The 14,891-nt window shown below is 40.6% G+C and overlaps 1 pseudogene; it reads right to left on the bottom strand.

Moving 5' to 3' along the window:
• Window positions 1-8,752, bottom strand: part of LOC131402363 (olfactory receptor 5M11-like) — a 35,291-nt pseudogene extending 26,539 nt beyond the window's left edge.
• Between the last annotated feature and the right edge of the window lie 6,139 nt (window positions 8,753-14,891).

The following is a 14,891-nucleotide window of genomic DNA, read 5'->3' as shown; positions in this document are numbered from 1 at the left end:
CATAAATCTGGGACACACAGGGGAACTTTTAGATGAAGGAATCATTCTGACAGTACTGTGGCGGAGAATAAATGATTCTATGCATTTGTCAAAGCCCACAAAACTGTGTAGCACGGAGTGTATGTAATACGTGCAAGTTTAAAAAAAATCAACCCATGTGACTGAGTATCCCAGGATGGAATGCAAACTGTGACAAATGAATCTAACATTATTATAAATTTATGATATCACCATACTGAAGGGGGTTGGGGGGCAGAAGCTAACTTGAGTAACTTTGGAAAACGGGTGTTTTGACTAGAAACTGTAAGGCTAAATATAACAGGAACTGTACACTGTATGTAAACACTGTATTCTAGTTGGTAAATTTGTTTCTTCTGTGAGAATAGCCTAGAAATTCTGCAACTGCTTTACCCATATGCTGAGGGTGAAGAGTATGGATGGTAGGTAGAGGATGGTGGGAACCAGGTTTCTCTGTTGGAGATAGAAATTATAAAGGAGCAAGAAAGGAAGGTTAGGATGAATCCTGTAGTTCAGGATTATAGCTGGAGACATCAGTACAAACTCAAGTTTACCTTAATATGTATACAGACGGACAGATACAGAAAGAACTATAGATATGCCGACATACGTGGTTTACTATACATACATATGTTACTAGCTCTGTCTGCTTTGTCTGCTGAGAGGGCCTAGAAGTCGTGACACCTGAGTAGCAATGAGCATACCCCGCACCCAAATCTGCTTTCTAATACCCTTTTCTCCAATAAAAGGGACCAGAGCTCTTTGGAGAAATGAGTGACTCGAGGGCAAAAGAATGGGAATGTGTCAAAAGGACACAGAAGCCAACTCGAAAGAAAGCTCACAATGGGCAAGGCTAGAACAATTTGAGCAACAAAATAAATTCATTGGATTATAGCCCAAAGTATAAAATACATATACATAAGTCCATGCTTATATAAATGAATGAGTGACTAAACGGGGGAGCAGTGACTTCTCTACAGAAGAACTCCATTATAATATATGTAGACACTCCCTCCCAGCAGGAGATGAACTTAATTCCCACTCCCTCCACCCCCTTGAGAGTGAGCCAGACACAGTCACTTGCTTCCAAAGAATACAGCACGGAAAGGGAAAAACAAACAGAAACTTTACCGTGGAGAAACCTGGCAAATACTACCTTGGCCAAGTGATGGACGTTAGCATCAACAGTAATGTCACGTGGATATTATGCTCCCCATACGATGTGACTGGAAGAACACTTCATCTCTGTGATATTCGTGCTAAAAACTGATAACCCTAGTTTATCCTAACAAAAATATCAGACTAATCCAAACTGGGGGACATTCTACAGGACACCTAGCCAGTACTTCTGATGACTGTTAAGGAAATCAAACAAAGGCTAAGAAACTCTCACAGAACAGAGGACACTGGAGAGAGCTGACAATTAAACATAACATGGTACCCTGGGTTGAATCCTGGAATAGAAAGAGGGCATTAATGGAAAAGTCAATGAAATCCAAGTGAAGTTTGAAATTTATTTTTTTTTTTGGTGAGAAAGATTAGCCCTGAGCTAACATCTGCTGCCAATCCTCCTCTTTTTGCTGAAGAAGACTGGCCCTGGGCTAACATCTGTGCCCATCTTCCTCCATTTTCTGTGGGACACTTGCCACAGCACGGCTTGATAAGTGGTGCATACGTCTGCGCCCAGGATCTGAACCTGCGAACCCTGGGCCGCGGAAGGAGAGCACGTGAACTTAACCACTACACCACCAGGCTGGCCCCAATAGCTTTTTTTTTATTATATTTTTAATGGTTATAAATCTGGTTTCTCCTTCTAGAGAATGGGACTCATAATACTGTGAACATCACAGGAGTTTTGTGAGGATGAACTGTGATAAATTCACATAATGCACCATGTACTGTGCACCATGCCTGGCTCAGTCAGAGTTAAGAGCTCAATGATTATTGGTGGCATTATTGTTTCTAGAGCAATGAAATGTACCCAGCCTCTTGATGGCAGGGCCTATGACACCGTTCTTTGGGAGTTCCCAGAAAATAAAAACGATGTATAACAACATCAGTAACAAAAACAGCGGCAAGGTGCTGAATGAACCGCTTCATATATATGCGTATGAATTTAATATGAAGACGAATTACTGGAGAATCTTGTTAAAATGAAGATTCTGATTCAGAAGGTCTGGGGTAGGGGCCAAGGTTTTACATTTTGAACAAGCTCCCAAGTGACGCCAATGCTGCTGGTCCAAGGACGGAAATTGGGGCTGCAACTTTTCTATTTCTGCATGTTTTTAAATTTTCCTTAAAAAAATACAAAAAAGTTTTCTCCATCTATTCTTTATCTCTTCACCACAAAAAATACTCTTATTTTTAAACCCAACTATATCATATGTAACCCACCAGTCCTCAAGATCTTAAATAAGCAACTATTTCAACAGTACAGCCTTCCCCGCTTATATGCAGTTTTGCCTGCCACAGTTTAAGTTACCTGCAGTCAACTGTGGTCTGAAAATATTAAATAGAAAATTCCCAACTTCGTAAGTTTTAAATTTCGTGCTGTTCTGAGTAGCATGATGAAATCTCGCTCCATCCCACCTGGGACGTGAATCATCCCTTTGTCCAGTGTATCCACGCTGCATAAGCTACCTGCCCATTAGTCACTTAGTAGCTATCTCAGTTATCAGATTGACTATCGCAGTATCACAGTGCTTGTGTTCTAACAACCACGGACATCATCTGCTTATGACATCCAACCATCAACACCATCATGGCTCAATGATCCTCCTCATGTATTGTCAGAAGGTCAATATTAACCTAGCGCTACATCACAATGCGTAGATCATTCACCTCACTTCATCTCAACATGTAGGCATTGTATCATCTCACATCCTCACAAGAGGAAGGGTGAGTACAGTACAATAAGGTATCTTGAGAGAGAGAGACCACATTCACAGAACTATTTTTACAGCATATGGTTATAACTGTTCTATTTTATTATTGTTGTTGTTAATCTCTTACTGTGCCTAATTTATAAATTAGACTTTATCACAGGTATGAATGCATAGGAAAGAATATAGTATACACAGGGTTCTGTATTATCCGCAGTTTCAGGCATCCACTTGGGGTCTTGTAACACATTCCCCGTGGATGAGGGGAGGCTACTGTACAAAAAAGGGGTAACTACACATGAATGTTTGCTCCCACATGATCTCATACCTATGTAGATAAAAGTAATGTCTTGCAAAGTCAAGTCATATACAATTCTCTTAGCCTTATCAGTTAAAAAAGCCTAAATACTTTACAGTAACCTAGATTAACCACAATCCTAGGAAATTATGTGAAAATTTTAATTAGGTAAATTCTGCTTGGAAACAGAGTATCCTATTACTAAGGCTCCTGCTTAACGATTTATTGAGTTTTCAAAGGATAAGAAGCGATCTTAGATGATCTTAGATTTAGTAGCATATACAGGATATTTGAGAGAAAAAAGAGGAAAAGATGAAGAAAGCACATGCTGAACTGAGAAATAGGGAATAACAAAAAATGAGATGTAAAAGAGTCATACTTCCCTGCAATTAATGACATCACAGAAAATTTTAAAAACCAGTTTCCTTAACTCAATGATTTCTAGCCATTCTGGCTTCGTGATTTCACACTTTCCCATCCTCCTTAAAATGTTTCTTAACACAAACTTTGGAAATTTAAAAAATGACATTTTTTTTAATACTCTGAGATAACTGCAAAACAAGCTCAGCAAACACCATTTTAACTGGTATTGACTTTAAAAATTGTTCAAATTTATTTAGTGAAAGAAACTAACTGATTTTGATGGCAAGAAATCTTTCTGGTATGTGTATACATAAACACAATGTTTCCAAACACAGTATACCATAGTAGAATTCAACAGGACACTAACAGACCCATGGTGCAAACCGTGCCCTGTGTTCAAATTCACTCTGAACTGGTTTTCCTTAAATGTCACAGGTCATTGAGGCTCCAGGGCTTCTCAAAGCCTCTAAACAGCCTTTAAACTCTGAATTTCTACAAAGGAGGTTTCCATTCAGCACATTTCCCGTGACCACATTCCCTATTCACTGCCTACCCACAACATTTTACAAGCTGAGATCCAGAGATTCTTCAACCATAAAACGATAATTACAATATTTTCTATAAGCCAAGGAAATTGAAGGGTTACAGGTCCACAAAGCTCCATTGCCAGCTAGAGACTAATTCTAAATGGCTGAGACCATTACAGCACATCACTAACCACCTGCCTCACCCTGTAAGAATTTTTCAAGAGCATAATAGACAGAGACTGATTAAAGTGATTCAAATAAATTCTCAAATTTACATGGACAAACATATTATTAAAAATTTATTTAATCTACAGGCCAGCAGAGAAATTCTTCTGAGCATTAAGCATGTATCAATCATCCAAAAATGAGCAAAATATGATAATATATTTCTGGTCTTTACCCATAAATCTAGTCCTGGAGTAAATCATCATTCAAGATAATTTTAAAATAAAAAATATCTACCCAGGATTTGAGAAATTTGGTTGCAAATAACAACACATCCACACAGTGAGGCATTGATGCTCTGAAATCTTCCAATAGTATCTTCAGAAAGCTTAACTTCAGTTACATAAGAAACTTTGTGCTGAGCTGAAACTGATGTACAGGTGCATCCTGACCCAGATTTCTTAGTAAATAAGTTTCAAAACTGTCCGTTATAGCACAGCCCAAGACACATTTTCCTATGTATTCTTCTTCCCTTCAGTCAATGGTTATAGAGAGCTTTCTACATGGAAAGAATCAAAAAACCATTTTTTTAGTAGAAAGCTAATTATACCAACCAAAAATGCTAAATGACTTCTTAAGTCTATTTCATTTCATAAACTTCATTTTCATAAAGGAAAAAAGAAACGCTAAAGCAAAAATACATTTAAAAATTCTAGCCAATAAAAATCAAATTTTACTTTAAAAACTATTTACAGTGTATATTAATTTTAAAAGGAAAGCATATTTCTCCTCTCATCACTCTATTAACATTCATAGTTACTGAAACTTTTGTTGTTTGCAAGAAAATCCCTATGTCTATAAAGTTCACCTCCTCACTCTTTTAACTAACTAGGCACAATCTCCCTTCTCTGTACTGCCTTGTTATAAAAGCTTTGGGGAGGAGGTCTCAGGGTTAGTAACAATGACAGTAGAGCAAAGGAAAAGGATAGCATAACAGCAGTAAGGAAGAAAATGAAAGCAAAATAGAAGCAGGTCTTCCTCCCCCTGATAAACAAACACCAAGGCAGTTGAAAGAATTAGATAACTCGACAATCATACTTCTCAGAAGCACATACCTTGTATGGTAGAAATGGTGACTCAGAATAATTACAGAATATGCTTTGCAATTATTTTAAATGAGTATGCATTATAAAAGACTCCTGTAAGTAAATCTGCTTTCACAGGGTTTAACTTTTTTCAACTATACCATCTAATTTGACTTACTACTCACCTTTGCTTTAGATACGGCAGTAAAATATATAAAAGATTACTGGAACAGGTAAGCGGTCAGAATATAACAGCACGCGATCTCTCCGCATACTCAACAAGAGGATTTACTCTCAAGAGGCTTACTTCCTATTTTCCAGGTAGTTTTGTTCCTGTGTCTCCTCTAGGTATTTCTACCTATCAACCATTTCATTGCTCACTAATGAATAAGACAATGCGGGACAACGTGACTCTCCTATTCACTTACTATAGTCAATATACCTGTAGAGATCTGAATCAAAACTGAGATTCAAAAGTCTTCTAATTTACCTCTCAACTCTGGAGATTCATAAAGTTTTAGATAACAGAGTTTGACTAGAATCACCAGAAACTCTGTTACCTAAAATTTTATTACACATTGTAAAAGTGATAGGATGAAACTTCAAAATCATTTAGTTCAACTCTTAATTACTTTACAGTTGAGAAATCATTCAGAGAACTAGTTAGATGGTGTCAACTCAGGTTTTGTAACTCCAGATCAACACTTGTTCTGCTAAATCATGCTGCTTTCCGTAACTACTCCTTCTTCTCTATGATGTTCTTGTTATCCAAACAGTGCACCTGTGAAAGCTGATAAACTCATGTATTCCTAGAATGACTAGAAAATCCCAAGTCTCAGGTCAAATACATATACCACTGCTTCATTTTCTACCCCAACATTTTTTCTGAAACCCTCCTAACTGCCAAAACTTTCCTGTTTCTTGTCCATCACATTTCTCTATCACTATAATTAATGCTTTAGTTATCTAGTACCCTATGTTACATAAAACATAATGCTAATCATAATAAGCAAATATTGAGTGCTCATTATATCAGGAACTATATTAAGACCTTTAGATGTAGCATGTCGCTTAATCCTCAACTTCAAATAAGATAAATAATACCATAATCCCCATTTCAAAACTGCAAAAATCAAAGCCTCAGAAGTTAATTTTTTCTTTTTCGCTCTCCCTTTTTTTTTTTTTGCTGAGGAAGATTGGCCCTGAGCTAAGATGTGTTGCCAATCTTCCTCTTTTGGCTTGAGGAAGATTCACCCTGAGCTAACATCTGTGCCAGTCTTCCTCTATTTTGTATGTGCGTTGCCGCCACAGCATGGCCACCAATGAGTGATGTAGGTCGGTGCCCAGGAACTGAACCCGGGCCACTGAAGCAGACCACACCAAACTTAACCACTAGGCCATGGGGCTGGCCCCAGAGGTTAAATAATTTGTCCTCATTCACAGAGCTAACCAGAAGTAGAACCGGGATAAGTAACCAGGCAGTCTCACTCCAATGTCCATATTCCTGATCTCTACATATGATAAGTATAAATAACTACATGGACTTTATTATTAATATGCAGATAACTCAAAATTTGGAGGCTACAGAAGAATTTAAAGAGTCTTTGTATTTGAAGAGGATTCTTTCACATTAAAATAGCTTAATATGGCTTATTCCCATAAACTATATCTTCCTTAAAAAGACATGGCCCAAGTAAGAACTCTTAACTCACTCATATATAATTAAAACTCAAATTAAAGAAAATAGGAGGAAAAAAGAGTTGCAACAATACTTTAACAAATATCCAGATCAGCATTGTCCAAAAGAACTTTTTATAGTGATAGTAATGTTTTCTATCTGCACCGTCCATCATGGTAGCCACTAGCCACATGGGACTATTCAGCATTTGAAATGTGTCTAATGTGATTGAGTAACTGAATTTTGAATATTGTGTAATTTTAATTAATTTACATTTAAACAGCCACATGTGGCTAGTGGCTACTATATTGGACAGCACAGGTAGAAGATAAAATGCCAGAAAAAGATGAGGAAAGAAATTCTTATTGCCTTTATTTAGAGAGTGCACTAACAGTCAAATCAATTTAAATCTCTTTTCCTACTTGTTCTAGCTTCAGTTATTAACCCAAACAATATATACCTCCAAGGAGATTTAAGTAATCCAAACTTCTATACTTAAATTCTTCTTTGTGTATTTCAAAGGAAAAAAATAATTAAAACCTGTATTATCAACAAAGCTCCTTATATTAGAAACTTTTTACTGTTTGGATACCTAAGAGGCAGAATTTGAACCTGAAAACTGCCATCTACTAAGAAAACTAAAAAGAGTCACACAAGTTTTCCATTCTCTTCATAATAAATACTTGATGATAAAGTGCTTACCTTGATTCTCCACTACTGTTTCTAACACTTTCTTCATCACTGTGTCCATTCATTGTAAATATCAAGAAGTTTTAAAATAAAATATAAATCTTCCCAGTTTAAAAGATGAATATAAATACTGACTCCTCCTTGAACACCAAAAATTCACAGACGAATTTCCTTCAACATTCACAGGTTTCCTGGGACCCTTTTTGATTCACCTAAAGAAAACATATTAAGAAAATAAGAAAACTTCCTGTAGAGAAAAAGATAAGTCTATTTAGAACTTATACAAATCTACCTAGGCCAATCAGAAATACCTAGGCTTCCATTAACTACATTCCTGACTACTTACTAGAATTTATAGCACACCAGTGCTTATTTTTGACAGAAGAAATCAGAATATCTGCTGAGTGATAAAACTTTTAGACTAACTGCAGCTGTGTAGCGATACATATACACATATTATGGATAACTAGCTAACTAAAGAAAAACGGTAATATATAACATATACATACCTTCCAAGAATAGAAAACGGAGTCTTATTAGATACTTTGTCAAACCAAGTAAGGGGGGAAAAGGTTACCTTTAATCAAACACGAATTCATATCACCAAGAACTTCATACACTTGAATGAGGCAAAGTTTTGAAAATGCTCACATAAGAACAGAAGAATAAAAGGGTATCATAGAATCTTCGCAAAAACTGTACAGGTCAAAATAAATGTGTACTTTCACAGGTTAAGCCGACAGTGGAATAATAAAATTTAAATAATATTTATCCAGTTTGGACTTGCCGAGATTCCATTAAAAAAAAAAAAAAGGTAATGGAATATACACTATGACTTTTTAAGTAACGGGTTTGGGGCAGAAATCACGAACCAAGACACAGCATTCCCACCTTTCAAGATTTCAGCACAACACTGGAGAGTCACCTACAAGCCATCCACGAATAAACAAAGGAGATCTCTGGCAGGGGAGGGAGAGGAAGAAGCAGGGGAAGGAGACGTCAGATCCTTCCCCAGCCAGAAAGGACCTAGATAGCCGACTGAGAGCAGAGCTGTCCTCCGATCTCAGCAAAGAGAATTCAGTCCTACGGTGATCTCCATTCCACAAAAAAAGAGGAGGAAAACAGGCCGTTGCCAACTTAATCACAGCAAACTCTACATCTAGATCGAGATTTTAATTCTCCAGAGACTAAGGTCCAGTAGACTCTTTGCAAGAACTGGTTATCCAAAAAGTAACTCTTCCACGCAACATTTACTCCTCATGTTAAAGATTAATTCCAACCCGTCAAAGAGCTTTACTGTTCAACAAGTCTTAAAAATCTAGGGACTCGAACAAACCGCCTCTTTCCCGAAAGTCTCTCTGCGTTGAGAAAGTTCACTCCTCTGTTCGTTCTTTCCTTTCCACCTTCCTTTCGCTCCTCAAAACGGCTTTCTCTGGACATTCTAACTTCCTTTTTCCCCCTCATCTGCCTTCCCCGAGTCAGTCCTCTTTCTGAGGCCCTGCTCACAGCCCTGAGTTCTGCAGCTCCAGGCGCACGCAGCTCTCTCCAGCCTTTCCCGCGTCTCAACAATGAAGTCAAACCTCCCCAACCCTCCTCCCCTGTGCCCGGTCCTTCAACAGCTGCTCTGCTCCTGCTGAGTTTCCGAAGCGGGGCTCGAAAGGAGGCTGGAAGCCTTCCTCCTCCCGCCTCCGTCCATCGCAGCTTCGCTCCAGTCAGTCTCCCGGCCGGACGCACACTCCCACCCCCGTCCCTCCCAGGGCCTCCCTCCCGGTCCCCGAGTCTCTCTTCCCGCCTCACACTTCCCGCCGCCCCGCTCCGCGCCCTCCCGGGCTCGCCTGGGCCGCCGCCCCTCCCCCTCGCCGCCGCCCCCCACGTGCCGGGAGGCCGGGTCGCGGCGGGGGCGACGCGCCGGCCAAGCGCTCGCGCTCGTGCTCCGCGGCTCTGCCCTCGCGGCCCCGCCGCGCCCACGCCGAGGAGGCCCGGGCTCCGCCGCCCGCCGGCGCTAGGACGCGCTCCGCGGAGCCGCCTGCGCGCGCCACTCACGCGGCCCCCGCGCGCCCAACCCGGCCGCTGCCGCTGCCGCCGCCCTCGCAGAGCCGCCCCGGCCTTCGCCCGGCGCCCCCGCCCCCGCCCGGCCGGCTCCCGGCCTCCCCGCCACATCCTGACCCGCCCGCCGCCCCCTTTCTTACCGGCGGCCGTGCAGGCTTCGCGGGGGCGGAGGGAGCCCACTCAGGTCTCCGCCGCCGGGTGAGTCCTCGGGCTCCGGGCGTCTCGGGGGAAGCAGGAGTCCGTGAGGGGGAGGGGGAGGGGAAGTCCCGGCCCGCGGCTCCCACGCGCGACCCCCTGTGGAGCGGATCCCATAATCCATTCAGGATTGAAGCACCAACGGCGAGGGCAGCTAAAACGAGAAGGAACGAGCCGTCGTCGTCGCCGCAGCCACGTGCACGCTCCCGCTCCCGCCGCTTATCGGCTCCCGGCAGCCGCCATAACGCCGAGAGAGCAAGCGCAGCCGTCTCCGTCGTAGCCGCCGCCGCCGCCGCCGCCGCCGCCCGCGCGACGTAAGCTCCCTGCTCGCTCCCCTTCCCCACTGGGCGCGAGGAAGGATTTGTTGATGCAATTGGATTCAAGGTCAGGAGGAGGAGGGAAGCTGTACATACAATGGAATGGGATGGAGCTGATTGATGACATCCGTTTGAAAGGTAATGTGTTTGGAGATGAGTAGGTGTGGAGATCATTGGTGTAGGACTTACTGAGTTTCTGATGCCTTTGAGTCATCCAAGAGGCTTTTGGATTGAAGTCTAGAGCTGAGAAGTAAGATCTAGACTGAAAACTAACTGTTAAGTATGTAGGGAGAAATTAAAGTCTTGAGTATACATGAAATAGACTTAGCAGACAACCTAGGAGTGTGCAATGAAGAATTTAAATTAATTTTTGGCTAGGTAGAGGAAGATGAGCTGGCTAAGGAGTTGCAGATATCGGATGGGTGTTGTGCAATGGAAGACAAAGGCATAAATGATTCAAGGAAGGAGTGGTGAGTAGTGTCCAATGCTGTTGAGAAGTCACGTAAACTAAGGCCTGAATAATATCCATTAGATTTAGTAACATAAGGGTCATTTACCTTAGCAAGAACTATTTTGTTGGAATAATAGGACCAGAAGCCAGATTGGAGTGGGATGTGATAAATGAAGAAATGGAATCAGTGAGTCTCAATTTCTCTCTCAGACAGTTTGACTTTGACTTGAGAGTGAATATGAATTGTTCTGTTTGGTTTTTGGGGGGGGCTTGTGGATTTTTGTTTGTTTAGGTGACAGATTTAAGGTGTTTCAAAGACAATGGGAAATATCCCTTTGAAAGAGAGGTTGAATGTATTAGAGTTAGCTGTAAGAATTAACACATATACATTTTTTTTCCCCAATCGGGAACTGAACACTAGATATCACTGTTTATAGTTATGGGCTATAGACACTTAATTGGTGTAGCTTGAGAATTTCTGTGAGTCTTTTACTCCCCAGATACATGCCTCATGCTCTACTAATGTTTGAAAAGTCTTGGTAGAAATCTATTTGAATATATTCCCATATATTCCTGGGAAGAGTAATATGTTAAGAAGGTAGTTCTCAGCTGTGCCGAAGTTTAGAATTACCTAAGGAGCTTTAAAATAAAAATGCTCAAGTGGCCAGCCTGGTGGTGTAATGGTTAAGTTCGCGCAGTCTGCCTTGGCGGCCTGGGGTTCGCAGGTTCAGGTCCTGGCTGCGGACCTATGCACTGCTCATCAAGTCATGCTGTGGTGGCAAACTGTGTACAAAAATAGGGGAAGATGGGCGCAGCTGTTACCTCACGGCTAATCTTCCTTAGCAAAAAGAGGAAGATTGGCAGCAGATGTTAGCTCAGAGCTAATCTTCTTCACCAAAAAAAAGAAAAAGAAAAATGCTCAAGACTTACCTTAAGAGATTTCATTCCATTGTTCTAAGGTGGGGCCTTGGCATATGCGTTCTTTCAAAGCTCCCCTTTTAAAAAGATGATTCTAATGTGCCATTAGTATTGAAAAACTATGGACATCATTGTGTTAACACTGCATTGACTCATGACATTTGGTTTAGATGAAGTGTGGAGAGGCCAGAATATTTATTTAGAAAATAGTGGTTATTAACAGGGCAGTGGTGGGTGGAGATTTTGCACCTCAGGGGGTATTTGGCAAGGATCTGGAAACATTTGTGGTTGTCACAATGAATTGGGTGGGGGCTGCTACTGACATATATTGGGCAAAGGCCAGGGATACTGCTAAACATCCTACAATGCACTGGACAGCCCCCCACAACAGAGAATTATCTGGCCCAAAATGATAATAATGCCATTGTTGAGAAACCCGGCTATAAAGGATGGCAAACTAGGTAGTATCTTTTAGTGAAATCTCAGTCGGTGGGGGTTGTGGTTTGGTAAGGGTGCTAATGAATGAGGAGGATCTATTCTATGTAACAACTTAGCCTAAAACTAAGCCTTGCTTGTAACCAGCAACAAAAGAGCCTCAAATAAAGATGGAGCTTGCTGACAGAAGAAACAGCTTTCATAGCTGAAAAGTGTTTGCCTCTGGGAAACAGGGACCAGAGATGGAGAGAAGAGAGATGGCGAGAAGAGAGACAAGGCACAGGACTTTTTAACTGTTAGCCTTTCAAAACTATTTGATTTCTTAATGAACTTTAATTATTTAGACTTTTTCAAAACGAACCTAATGGAGATTAGAATTTTAAATTGAGTCCATTTTAAAAAATTATTTCTTTAATTACTGTTTTAATACAAGCAACTTAAAAATTAAAATATGTGGTGTTCTAGATGTAAAGAATGGTAATAGAGGAGTGGGATACATAGATAGATTTAAAAGGAAAGGCAGGTTCTTAAAGGACAAGACGTTTGAACTTGTTTTTGTTGTTTTAAGTGCCTAGCGGCTAGTATCTTTAAATGTAGGTACTATGAAAGTATTGAACAACCAAAAAAGTACTGGATGCTTGTTTTTTAAGATAGGTTTCTTAAAATAAAATAGACGTTTTATACATAAGGTTATCATAGCCCATTTCCAAGTGATAAGAATATCATTTTTTCTTTTTCTTAGATTGATATTGATAGTACGCTTTCTCTGAATAATATTATGGCCCTGTGTTCCACTTGTAAAATATTTCCCTGTTTCAATGTGAAGCAAATTTATTACTCCCGAATAGATTTTCACAGTCCTCTTATGTTCACTCTGCATAAAATTCCAGATAAATGTTTGATACTTTGCTCTTCTTACTACAGATTTCATTTGGCATCTTTTCTCATCCAGATTTCAAATGTCATCTGACATATATTTTAGTAGAGTGCTTCAGTATCTTCCACAACCACTTAATTTTTATACAGGATAAATAGTTGGAGACACATTGAGTACTTTTCTCACTATACAAAAATGCCCATGTGAGGGAAAGTGGTGGCTGAAACCCAGCTTGTGTCCACTCGCTGTGTAGTCTGCTAGGAAGAAAGGGCACATATTGTAATTCACACAAAGTTTCTATATGTATTAGTGGTGACCAAGGTTGGAGAGGAAAATAACAACAACAATAGGGGAAGGTGGTAGAATATGTGATCAATTTCAACTAAGATTTTTGGAGCACCCACTGAGTGTTAGGCACTGAGATCACAGAAATGAGGAAATCACTGGGCCTACAATGAGCACGGTGACCATAGGCCTGTTTACACAGAACTACCCCAGTTTGTATGTGTTTTCCCATTGTCCCATCTGGTTAGTGTCCCCTTTCATTCTCAAATGTGTACCAGTTTGGACAGCAAATTATGTAGTCACCCTAAAAAGAAGGAAAAATTCATTCTAGTCTGAGTGGCAAGGTCATGGGTAAGTGAAAGAGCATGATCTCCTCTGGTTCGGCATGACAGGAGGGTTGGTGGGGGAAATGGCACGAGGTAGATATATGACTGAAAAGATAAGGAGTCTGAGGTGGTGAAGGGCCTTATACACCACTTTTAAGGAGTTTTTATTTGTCTTGAAGGCAGTGGGGACTGATGGTGGTTTGGGAGCAGGGAAATGATAAGATCAGATCTGTTTAACGTTGACAAGAACAAAAGAGCAAAAGTACATTTGTCTACCGTCGCCGCCCCCCCGCCCCAGTAGACACATACAAACACACAGGGCTGGGGAGAAGGAGAGGAGAATCTTGTCCTTTCTGAGTGTAAACACTTACAACTGAGCTCCATTTAATCTTAAATCCACTATAACTCCTTAGAATGAAGGACCGACCCTCCCCATGCCATCTCTAAAACACACTGCTGTCGTTGGTATGCGGAATCTCTAACAGCTTACAGCTGGCAAGCTACTCTAGCGCAACATACATTTTTGCTCCTGTGAGTTGAATTGTATATTTTAAGAGATGATGTGTTTGTTCTTAAGCCTGTTAATTCTAGTTGTACTTGTTATTTCAATTATGTAATTGAAAAAAATTATGTAAATTGATGAACTAAGAAGGTAAACAGTTTTTTCTGTGAAAATTTTGTGGAATGCTTTTGAAAAACTGAAAGATAACTAGCTAAAAATATTCAGATAAATGAGGTGTGGATGAGACAACTGTAAAAAAAAAAAGAAAGAAAAAAACAAAGAAAGAAAGAAGGAGAGCCAGCCCTGATGGTCTAGTGGTTAAAGTTCAGTGCGCTCCCCTTCGACAGCCTGGGTTCAGTTCCCGGGGGTGGAATCAGACCACTTGTCTGTCAGTAGCCGCGCTGTGGTGGTGGCTTACACAGAAAAACTAGAAGGACTTACCACTACAATATACAACTATGTACTGGGGCTTTGGGAGAGGGGAAAAAAAAAAAAGAGGATTGGCGACAGATGTTAGCTCAGGATGAATCTTTCCCAGCAAAAAAAAAAAAAAGAAAGAAAAGAAAGAAAGAAAATAGCATAAACATCCAGAAGGTTCTGTGCTCAGTTTGCTTTACCCCCAATTGTGAGACTGAAGCCATAGTAATATGCTCTACTAAAGAGACAGGTTGAGTCTGACACCTGCAATCAGGGCTATTACTTGGTTGGGCTTGCAGTAGTCTAGGGTCATTCTCCAGAATTCATCCAGTTTTTGCAGGGGGCAGAGAGGTGAATTAAATGGAGATATGATAGGGACTATGTATTAGGGTTCTCCAGAGAAACAGAACCAA

The sequence above is a fragment of the Diceros bicornis genome, unplaced genomic scaffold (genome assembly GCF_020826845.1).
Source record: "Diceros bicornis minor isolate mBicDic1 unplaced genomic scaffold, mDicBic1.mat.cur d_74_multi, whole genome shotgun sequence".
NCBI classification, from domain to species: domain Eukaryota; kingdom Metazoa; phylum Chordata; class Mammalia; order Perissodactyla; family Rhinocerotidae; genus Diceros; species Diceros bicornis.
Note: the sequence above shows the minus strand (reverse complement) of the source record. Positions and strands in the feature narration are given on the sequence as shown.